The sequence below is a fragment of the Carassius carassius genome, chromosome 37 (assembly GCF_963082965.1).
Source record: "Carassius carassius chromosome 37, fCarCar2.1, whole genome shotgun sequence".
NCBI classification, from domain to species: domain Eukaryota; kingdom Metazoa; phylum Chordata; class Actinopteri; order Cypriniformes; family Cyprinidae; genus Carassius; species Carassius carassius.
The window spans coordinates 13,932,238-13,942,971 of NC_081791.1; positions in this window are offsets into that span (position 1 = coordinate 13,932,238).

Genomic DNA, 10,734 nt, shown 5'->3' on the forward strand with positions numbered 1-10,734 from the left:
GTAGCTCATCTCCAATCACTCCACCGGCCTCGCTCCACTCGTCACATAACTCAGCTTGGAAACATTTTTGCCACATAAAAATTAAACTATGGTATTTTTATGACAAAAAGTATTGAACAATAAGATAAGTCATCATTATGTGATAAAAAAATAAAAAAAAAATAGTCATAATTATGATATGAAAAATTAAATATGAGATACTAAGTCATAACTATGAGAATAAAAATAAAAAGTAAAAAAGTTATGAATTATGAATCAGTTATGAGTTACTAAGTCAATATTTTATGTCAAAATTATGACATATTTTGACAGAATTATGATGTGTAGACTAAATAAAAATAGGCCACGCAGTTAGCAACACATATACACAAAAATATAAGAATGTGAATTCTATTAACCAAAATTTATATTCTTAATTACAATATCACAAGGAGAGTAATTGACAGTTTTTATGTCACAATCACGCAGCCCAGTTGACTAGTGAAAATAAATCTACTTAAATGCTCACAGTATGTTCACATTTCAAAGAAACATCAGCCTTTTAATCTTTAATCTGGTTTACCATTTAATAGTTTTCCATGATGTCAAAACAGGAATGTGGATCTATTCAGTGAGATGATATATACTGTATATATTGGGATGTCTGTAATAAAATAATGAGAGAGTAAGGCTTACGTGCATCAGTTTCTGTGCTGATTAAACCACTTCTGGGTGAGGCCTTGATGGGTAACCTGGTCATGTGAATTAAGGCTCATTTACCACTTTCTAACCGTCCTTTGAGAACTAATTGAATCACTGTTGTGCAGATAGCGTCTCTTGGTCCATCCCTCCTGTTCAAACCACCACCCCTCCAACTGAAACCGAAATGCCTGACCTTTGACCCATGAGCTTATCAGAGCTTATGGCTTCACAACAGAACTCATGGTATACTTCCTCTTTAATGATAGTCACCTTTACTAATCTGATTCCCATTGGCACTACAGATGTATGGGCAAAATCATGAATGATATCCTATCCTATCCATAAGTGATATTTGAAGGATAGTTATAAGTAAAATGTGGACACCAAAGACAAGGGAAATGGTTCCATAATTACAAAGATAACAAATTATACTGTTATACAAATTAGTTTAATCTTAATTTACATCAACAGAACTACTGTTTACTTAGCAAGGCTACTTTCCCGAACTATCTGTTCCTCTCCCAGGATTAGCTGTGTTTGTATGGAGCGCTATAGCACTTCACAGGGTTAGATGTGTAGACAGAGTTTGGATCAACAGGAAGAGCTCTTCTCATAGACCGGGGAGCCATGGGATTACATTCCCATCTCTTGTCATCTTTTCCATTACAGGCGTCTTTTACAACACTTTTCCATCTTTTTGCCATTGTGATCGACAATCACATATATCTCTTTACACTCTTATCTCTTCATTCTTAAGAATAATTTATGCTTGGCATTAACATTAACATTAACATTAAAGGGTTAGTTCGCCCAATTTGCAAAATTATGTCATTAATAACTTACCCTCATGTTGTTCCAAACCCTTAAGACCTCCGTTTATCATTGGAACACAGTTTAAGATATTTTAGATTTAGTCCGAGAGCTCTCAGTCCCTCCATTGAAGCTGTGTGTACGGTATAATGTCCATGTCCAGAAAGGTAAGAAAAACATCATCAAAGTAGTCCATGTGACATCAGAGGGTCAGTTAGAATATTTTGAAGCATTGAAAATACATTTTGGATATGACAAACTGACAAACTGCTTTGTTTTGAACTGTCTTACAACAGACACAGAAGAGAAGACAATGCTGAATAAAGTCATAGTTTTTGCTTTTTTTGGACCAAAATGTATTTTCAATGCTTCAAAATATTCTAACTGACCCTCTGATGTCACATGGACTACTTTGAAGATGTTTTTCTTACCTTTCTGGACATGGACAGTATACCGTACACACAGTTTCAATGGAGGGACTGAGAGCTCTCGGACTAAATCTAAAATATCTTAAACTGTGTTCCAAAGATAAACGGAGGTCTTACTGGTTTGGGACGACATGAGAGTGAGTTATTAATGACATAATTTTCATTTTTGGGTGAACTATCCCTTTAACATTCATGGAGCCTTTCCATTGCACAAAAGGTTCTTTATTTTGGAAAAGTGTTCTTTAGATTATAAAAATGTATTTTTAAGAACTGACCATTGAAAGGGTCTTTGAGGGACCAATAATGGTTCTTATGGCATTTTTGCAAACAACCATGTTTTGGAACCTTTATTTTTAAGAGTGTGCTGTGAAGAACATTTAAAACATATATATATTTGTTTTTATTATTATTATTTATTTATTTTTATTCTAAAGAACATTTTATTAATTGAAAAGTTCAGTGGATTTTGAGTTCTATCTTGGAATCCTGGATGTCAATAAAGAGTCTTCATTTTAAAGAATGCTCTCATTTTAGTGTGTGTGTGTGTGTGTATGTGTGTGGTAAATATCTCAAACGCCCCTCTCTATGACCTTCCACTTTTCACTCTGACAGCTTAATCAGAGTTCAACTATACACTACTGCAAGCTTCACTCTTCCTGACCTCCTCCCCTCCCTCCTGTCCATCCTTTTCACTCTTGTACCTCCCATTTTCCATAAATCAGCTTCCATCTCTCTCTTTGTCTCTCTCTGCGATGGCTGTCAAATCCACCAATGTATGCACGGATGGACTCAAAGCGGACTATATGTACTGAATGTTGAGTCCTGTATCACAGCAGAGATCACAGGAGGAACATCAAACTGGAGAAACCTCCCACAGTGAAATCATATCTTCACAGAAAATGAGAAGATGATTCATGGTGTGTGACCCACCCTGCTATTACGAGAGCCCACAGTGTTCAAAAGCAACAGAGAACAGAAGCACACAGGTTATAAAGCAGAAAGGACAGAGTGAGAGCAGTAAATCTACTGTGAGCACAGCAGCAGTGTAACTATCTATTTTTAGTGCACTCTAACAAGAGCCTTTCTTCTGTCAACCTTTCCATACCACAGTGTAAACTCGAATTAAACGACACTCAATGAGATCTATCTATCTATCTGTCTGTCTGTCTATCTATACCTATCTATATATCTATCTATAAAAAAATATAAAAATTTCTAAGAAATTGAAATTCTCAATTTAAAATGATCTAATTTCTCTTAAAAGTAATAAATAAATCTAAGTAAAAAAAAAAAAAGACCAAAATTAGACAAATGTTCACTCTTCATAAAACAAATCTTGATAATAGATCATATGTTCTTGGAATTATTTTATAAATTTGAGTTCATACTGAAACTGCTTATTTATTATTGGTAATAAAGAAATTTGTATTTTTTTACATCTGAGCAGTTTACGTCACAGTTGATATATATTGTGATTATTGGCATTTTTTTTTTCACTTAAAAACCAGATGACTTATGCAAAATCTCCATTTGCTCTTCATACAATCTCACTGTCTAAGACGAACAACTGAGACATTAAAGTAATCTAATTACCAATTTTTCTATTCTGCTGGTCCAGACAGAAGGTGAAAGGGAAACAGACATCACTTCCTGTTAGAATAGGTGTGACTGTGACGAGTGGGGCGGGGCCGAGGGACATGGGAGCGAGGCCGGGGGAGTGATTGGAGATGAACTACACCTGTTCGACCCACCGGTCTCGAGGCCCATGGAGGAGATGGAAGGATATAAAACTGGAGCGACGACAGTGAAGGACGAGAGAGGACCAGGCCTGGGCTTTTAGTTGTGTTTTGGTTTTTATTTTATGCGCACCAGTCGTCCGTGAGGGGCTGGTGCGCTGTTTTGTGTTTATTTTGTTATTAAAATGTTTTTGATTGTCCGCCGGTTCCCGCCTCCTTCTTCCGGATGAATATGAAGGTTGATATCGTTACAGTGGTGCCGAAGCCCGGGAGAAGGAGGGACGCGCTGCTGAAGATCCCTCGCCGCTGTGGTGAATCCGCGGTGCCATCGAGCTGGCGAGGAGTGTGCCGCCATGGACGCTCGAGGCGGTGGGCTGGAGCGAGTTGCCGGGGACGGGCGAGCTCGCTACCGGCCGCCCACGATGTGGAGAGACGGCTGCCGTCCGTGAGGGAGCGGAGGAGTCGGCGCCGTTCGCCAGGTGGCCGGAGCCTGCTGCCTCCGCCGGAACGGGGAGGAGCAGGGAACGGGGGACTCCTGCCGGCTGCCCAAAACCGGAGGAGCCGTCGCCGTCCACCGGGCGGCGGAGGAGTGTCGTGCCGTCCGCCGAGGGCCGTCCAGTGCCACCGCCAGGCACCGCGGAGGAGATCACCCAGCTGGTGGAGGGCCGAGCAGCGGTGCGTCTGGGAACCGGAATTTTTTTTTTTTTTTTTCTCTCTCCCCTCTCTCGTCTCTGTCGCTCCTCCTTCCATCTCCTTTTCTCTCGCCTCGTCTGTCCTACCCCCAGGTTCCCGCAGGTCCCCGTGAGCGGCCCCCCCGGAGGGAGGGGGGGGGGGGAGTAGAGCGCAGTCTCGGGAGTACCCCCCGGCCTGCGAGGGGCGATGGGGGTATGTGACGAGTGGGGCGGGGCCGAGGGACATGGGAGCGAGGCCGGGGGAGTGATTGGAGATGAACTACACCTGTTCGACCCACCGGTCTCGAGGCCCATGGAGGAGATGGAAGGATATAAAACTGGAGCGACGACAGTGAAGGACGAGAGAGGACCAGGCCTGGGCTTTTAGTTGTGTTTTGGTTTTTATTTTATGCGCACCAGTCGTCCGTGAGGGGCTGGTGCGCTGTTTTGTGTTTATTTTGTTATTAAAATGTTTTTGATTGTCCGCCGGTTCCCGCCTCCTTCTTCCGGATGAATATGAAGGTTGATATCGTTACAGTGGTGCCGAAGCCCGGGAGAAGGAGGGACGCGCTGCTGAAGATCCCTCGCCGCTGTGGTGAATCCGCGGTGCCATCGAGCTGGCGAGGAGTGTGCCGCCATGGACGCTCGAGGCGGTGGGCTGGAGCGAGTTGCCGGGGACGGGCGAGCTCGCTACCGGCCGCCCACGATGTGGAGAGACGGCTGCCGTCCGTGAGGGAGCGGAGGAGTCGGCGCCGTTCGCCAGGTGGCCGGAGCCTGCTGCCTCCGCCGGAACGGGGAGGAGCAGGGAACGGGGGACTCCTGCCGGCTGCCCAAAACCGGAGGAGCCGTCGCCGTCCACCGGGCGGCGGAGGAGTGTCGTGCCGTCCGCCGAGGGCCGTCCAGTGCCACCGCCAGGCACCGCGGAGGAGATCACCCAGCTGGTGGAGGGCCGAGCAGCGGTGCGTCTGGGAACCGGAATTTTTTTTTTTTTTTTTCTCTCTCCCCTCTCTCGTCTCTGTCGCTCCTCCTTCCATCTCCTTTTCTCTCGCCTCGTCTGTCCTACCCCCAGGTTCCCGCAGGTCCCCGTGAGCGGCCCCCCCGGAGGGAGGGGGGGGGGGAGTAGAGCGCAGTCTCGGGAGTACCCCCCGGCCTGCGAGGGGCGATGGGGGTATGTGACGAGTGGGGCGGGGCCGAGGGACATGGGAGCGAGGCCGGGGGAGTGATTGGAGATGAACTACACCTGTTCGACCCACCGGTCTCGAGGCCCATGGAGGAGATGGAAGGATATAAAACTGGAGCGACGACAGTGAAGGACGAGAGAGGACCAGGCCTGGGCTTTTAGTTGTGTTTTGGTTTTTATTTTATGCGCACCAGTCGTCCGTGAGGGGCTGGTGCGCTGTTTTGTGTTTATTTTGTTATTAAAATGTTTTTGATTGTCCGCCGGTTCCCGCCTCCTTCTTCCGGATGAATATGAAGGTTGATATCGTTACAGTGGTGCCGAAGCCCGGGAGAAGGAGGGACGCGCTGCTGAAGATCCCTCGCCGCTGTGGTGAATCCGCGGTGCCATCGAGCTGGCGAGGAGTGTGCCGCCATGGACGCTCGAGGCGGTGGGCTGGAGCGAGTTGCCGGGGACGGGCGAGCTCGCTACCGGCCGCCCACGATGTGGAGAGACGGCTGCCGTCCGTGAGGGAGCGGAGGAGTCGGCGCCGTTCGCCAGGTGGCCGGAGCCTGCTGCCTCCGCCGGAACGGGGAGGAGCAGGGAACGGGGGACTCCTGCCGGCTGCCCAAAACCGGAGGAGCCGTCGCCGTCCACCGGGCGGCGGAGGAGTGTCGTGCCGTCCGCCGAGGGCCGTCCAGTGCCACCGCCAGGCACCGCGGAGGAGATCACCCAGCTGGTGGAGGGCCGAGCAGCGGTGCGTCTGGGAACCGGAATTTTTTTTTTTTTTTTTCTCTCTCCCCTCTCTCGTCTCTGTCGCTCCTCCTTCCATCTCCTTTTCTCTCGCCTCGTCTGTCCTACCCCCAGGTTCCCGCAGGTCCCCGTGAGCGGCCCCCCCGGAGGGAGGGGGGGGGGAGTAGAGCGCAGTCTCGGGAGTACCCCCCGGCCTGCGAGGGGCGATGGGGGTATGTGACGAGTGGGGCGGGGCCGAGGGACATGGGAGCGAGGCCGGGGGAGTGATTGGAGATGAACTACACCTGTTCGACCCACCGGTCTCGAGGCCCATGGAGGAGATGGAAGGATATAAAACTGGAGCGACGACAGTGAAGGACGAGAGAGGACCAGGCCTGGGCTTTTAGTTGTGTTTTGGTTTTTATTTTATGCGCACCAGTCGTCCGTGAGGGGCTGGTGCGCTGTTTTGTGTTTATTTTGTTATTAAAATGTTTTTGATTGTCCGCCGGTTCCCGCCTCCTTCTTCCGGATGAATATGAAGGTTGATATCGTTACAGTGACATTTCCACAGTTCATCCTGTATTATTTAAGCATTTAACAATTAGTAAGAGTCTGTGAATGTTTTTATGACACTATTAGCACAATTATCTTCTCAAGTCAGACAATGCAAGTGTGTATTCATCACACAAAATGACAGACATTGACAAGCCCATACCAAAATGTGTGTGTACTGTGTAAGTCTAGTGGCCTTAACACCGGTCTTTACATCCTGCTATCACAGCATCATCAGAGCTTCTCCCAGACACTAAGACTCCATGCATCAGGCTCTCCAGCTCAGCATTCCTCCTCCAGACGCCCAGGCAATAGCCTCCAAGACTCACTAATATAGTAGTCACCATGGCAACCAGTGAGGACCTCATCTGGCTGGATGGGCAGTAAGTAAATGCCCAGGATATCGGTGAACATTTGGCTGCTCTGTGACCCATGTGTGTGCCTATGTAGGTTAAATGATGTGTGTTGGGGGCGAGGGCGGGTTAATAGCACTGATGGGATTAATCTGAATTATGTTTCTGTTGCTGGATGATAAGCATTTATGAGATGCATTTGATATTTAATGCATTTTTTTTACCGATTTTACTACGGTGCACCTGGACTGCAAAAGATGCTTTAAAATGAAAGTAAAGGCATTTTAAACTTTCTATCCATCATAGAATCCTAAAAAAAAAAAATGTATCATGGTTTTCACCTAAATACATTGATCAGCACAACGGTTTTCAATAATTATAAATGTCACTTTAGCTGCAAATCAGTGTATTAGAATTATTTCTGAAGGATCGTGTGATACTGAAGGCTGGGGTAATAATGCTGATAAAACAGCTGTGCATCACATGAATAACTTACATTTTAAAATATATTCAAACACGAAACAACTACAGCATTACCGTTTTTACTGTATTTTTTATTAAATAAATGCAGCCATGGTGAGCATAAAAGACTTTCAAAGACATTTAAAAAAAAAACGTGTGTTAGACATGGGCCTCTTCCTTTAAACAAGGGGAGACCAAAAGAAAATGAACCACAATGTTCCCAAAAAGATTCAACAAATTTATTGGCAAATAAATCGATAACAATACATATCAAATCAAAAAAAGAAACTACATTGTAGAACAAAAACTCTTTAATAGCCAGCCAACCTCTTATGGACCCCTATACAATCCCAACTTTAGCACACACTACAATTCCAAGTAAAGTTACAAAGTAAATGACACAAACCAAAATCATATTAAATAAAAATAAAACATACTCAGACCAACACCAAGAAATCAACTCCACTGCAAACTTAAGTCTCATGCAAATAAATAGTTTGTGTGATTTAAAGCATCAATATAGTACAAAGAGTACAAGAGTTGGCTGGCAACACGAGGCTGGAAAGTGAGGTTCAAACAAGAAAAAAAAATAAGAGGAAACACCCCACTAGCCAGTACGATTCACAACATCTATACACTCATAGCGCTGGAGGCATACAGCGCACACCTATCGGTACTGGCTACATGGGGAAATCAAAACGAAGCAAACTCAAGAAGAACAGCGATCAACTAAACCTAATACAAAAACAAAAACAATTAGCAATACAAATTAACAATACACAAAAATAACCACAAAACGCATCTCTTTAATCTTGTTAGAAAATAAAACAAAGACACTTACAAACACTATAAAAAAACCTCATATTACCTGCAACACCACCACTAATCCTGGACTAACTTCCAAGATGGAAACGGGCGTGACCAGCGGCCTACAAATCCACTCTATTTGGCGTCTGCATTAAAACAATACCCTAATTAAATATAAGTCTTCATAAATATGAAATGAGTTTAGTACAAAAACAATCATTATTTGCTTGGCCTACCTTCTCAACCAGACCACGTCTGTACACCAACACACCAGGGAAGGCTACCAAACAGCACAATTCCACACAACAGATTGGACCTCCTCTCTAGGCCTCTTCTTCTTCTTCTTGTATGATTTAATGGCGGTTGACAAGCCAACTTATGGTGTATTCTCTCTAGGCCTGCCTAGAGGTGCCCGCTTAAAAACCCTCTACCTAGCTGGCCACGCCCTCTACTAATTGCCACCTCACCGGCTACACGTGACTGACCCTAAACTTTTGAACAGTAGTGTATGTGTTTAAGAAATCTCATGTCTTCATGTAAGACACGGGGACAGAAAGGAGGGGGACACAGCTGCACTTCAACAGCTGTAATCAACACTCATACTATTACCATGACTTGGGAACACTGCAGGACCAACAGGTGCACAGGATCTGGAAGAAATGTGAGAGCTACAATGCAGACTTGTGAATTTCTTAGAAAGGGAGAGAGATGGGAAAAAGGCCGTTGTATACATTTTAAGACTAAATTAATCTCTGTGACAAGCACACACATGCATCTGTTGTAATGGGAAACCCACATAAAGCCCAAGTGACCGTTGGAAAAGCAGGTCTCCAGCACACAATCAAATCAGCTTCACCTCATAAATCTGCACTCGGTCATGTTGTTAAGGAAGCTGGCAGGACTGATGGCCAGGACAGCTTACCACAGATCCACGTGTCAATTGCCACAATACATCCAGGCTGGAGATATATACACACTGAGAGAAACCACATGTTATTTTTCTCAAATACGAAAGGGGTGCATGGGGAGAAACATATCTGCAAATTATTCTCATAAAATATACGGCCATGGATTGATTAAGGAACCCACTTCATAACCCACACATTCTTTAAAGAAATGAAATTAATAATAAATTAATTGTACACATCAATGATGCACTAAAATAAGTAAAAGTAACAATACAGACATTAACAGTGTCAAAGAAAAAAAATCAGCTTTACCATCACAGGACTAACTTAGATTTTGAAAGATATTAAAATAAAAAGCTATTGTTTTAAATTGCAATAATATTTTAAAGATTTTACTATTCAACAGTTTAAATAAATGAAGCCCTTGTGAGCCAGAGACTTTCAAAAACATTAAATTGTCCTATCGACTTACCTTTTGAACGGTAGTATATCAAAAGACATTTATACTGTATGAGAAATAGATTAAATATAACATGATAAGCCCGACATTTTGTTTCCAAAATAAAATAAAATGTGGAAAATATCTAATTTGCATTATGTGTATCTTAAAAAAAAAAAATACATTGTATCTCACGTATTTACTTAATATGAATGGATAAAATGTTTTTGTTTTTATTTTTTATGCTGTTTGAAGGGTTTTGTTTAATACTTCTTTATATTCACTGTTCACTGTCTTCCCTATGTGTTCCAGCAAAGCTCATCACAGCTCTTTTCATGCCATTCAACATACCTTTAGTTACCAACTATTCAGCGTTCATATCCAAATATCATTCTCTCCTTACTTTTTTCAAATACAAAAACTGCCACTAAACAGCTCTCTCTCTCTCTCTCTCTCTCTCCCCCGACTGATCTTTGTTATCAAACAGGAAGTGGCACTGAGTGGCATCCTGTCCCAGTTCCATGCCAAAGGACAATGACGTTGGGTGCAACCACTTTTAATGAAATATTCAAAAGACTCTAGCTCACCCGAATGCACCTTCAATTTTTCATCAGGCGTAATGTGCCTGTATACTTTGTCTGTGAGGTTATGTGTACTTGTGTGCAGATAGTATTACTTCTTTCAGTTTCAAACATATACACGCACATAGTCACGCTTAACGAGGCTGTATTATATAGTACAGCCTCTAAGATCCACTACTTTATGTGAGGGAACTTTCAACATGTAATTTACATTTCCTGAACAGCCACAATCTCCCATCCAATACATGTCTGTCTGAATGGGACGGCAACCGGCATGACAGATATGCAGCTGTGACCAGCAGTAAACAACTGAACTGAAACCAGCAGGAGACAGAAACAAATCTCTATAGTCTGCTGCTAGTAGCTAATCCTTTATGTTTTGACACAAAATCAGTATGTGAAGTAAACTTTGGCCTAT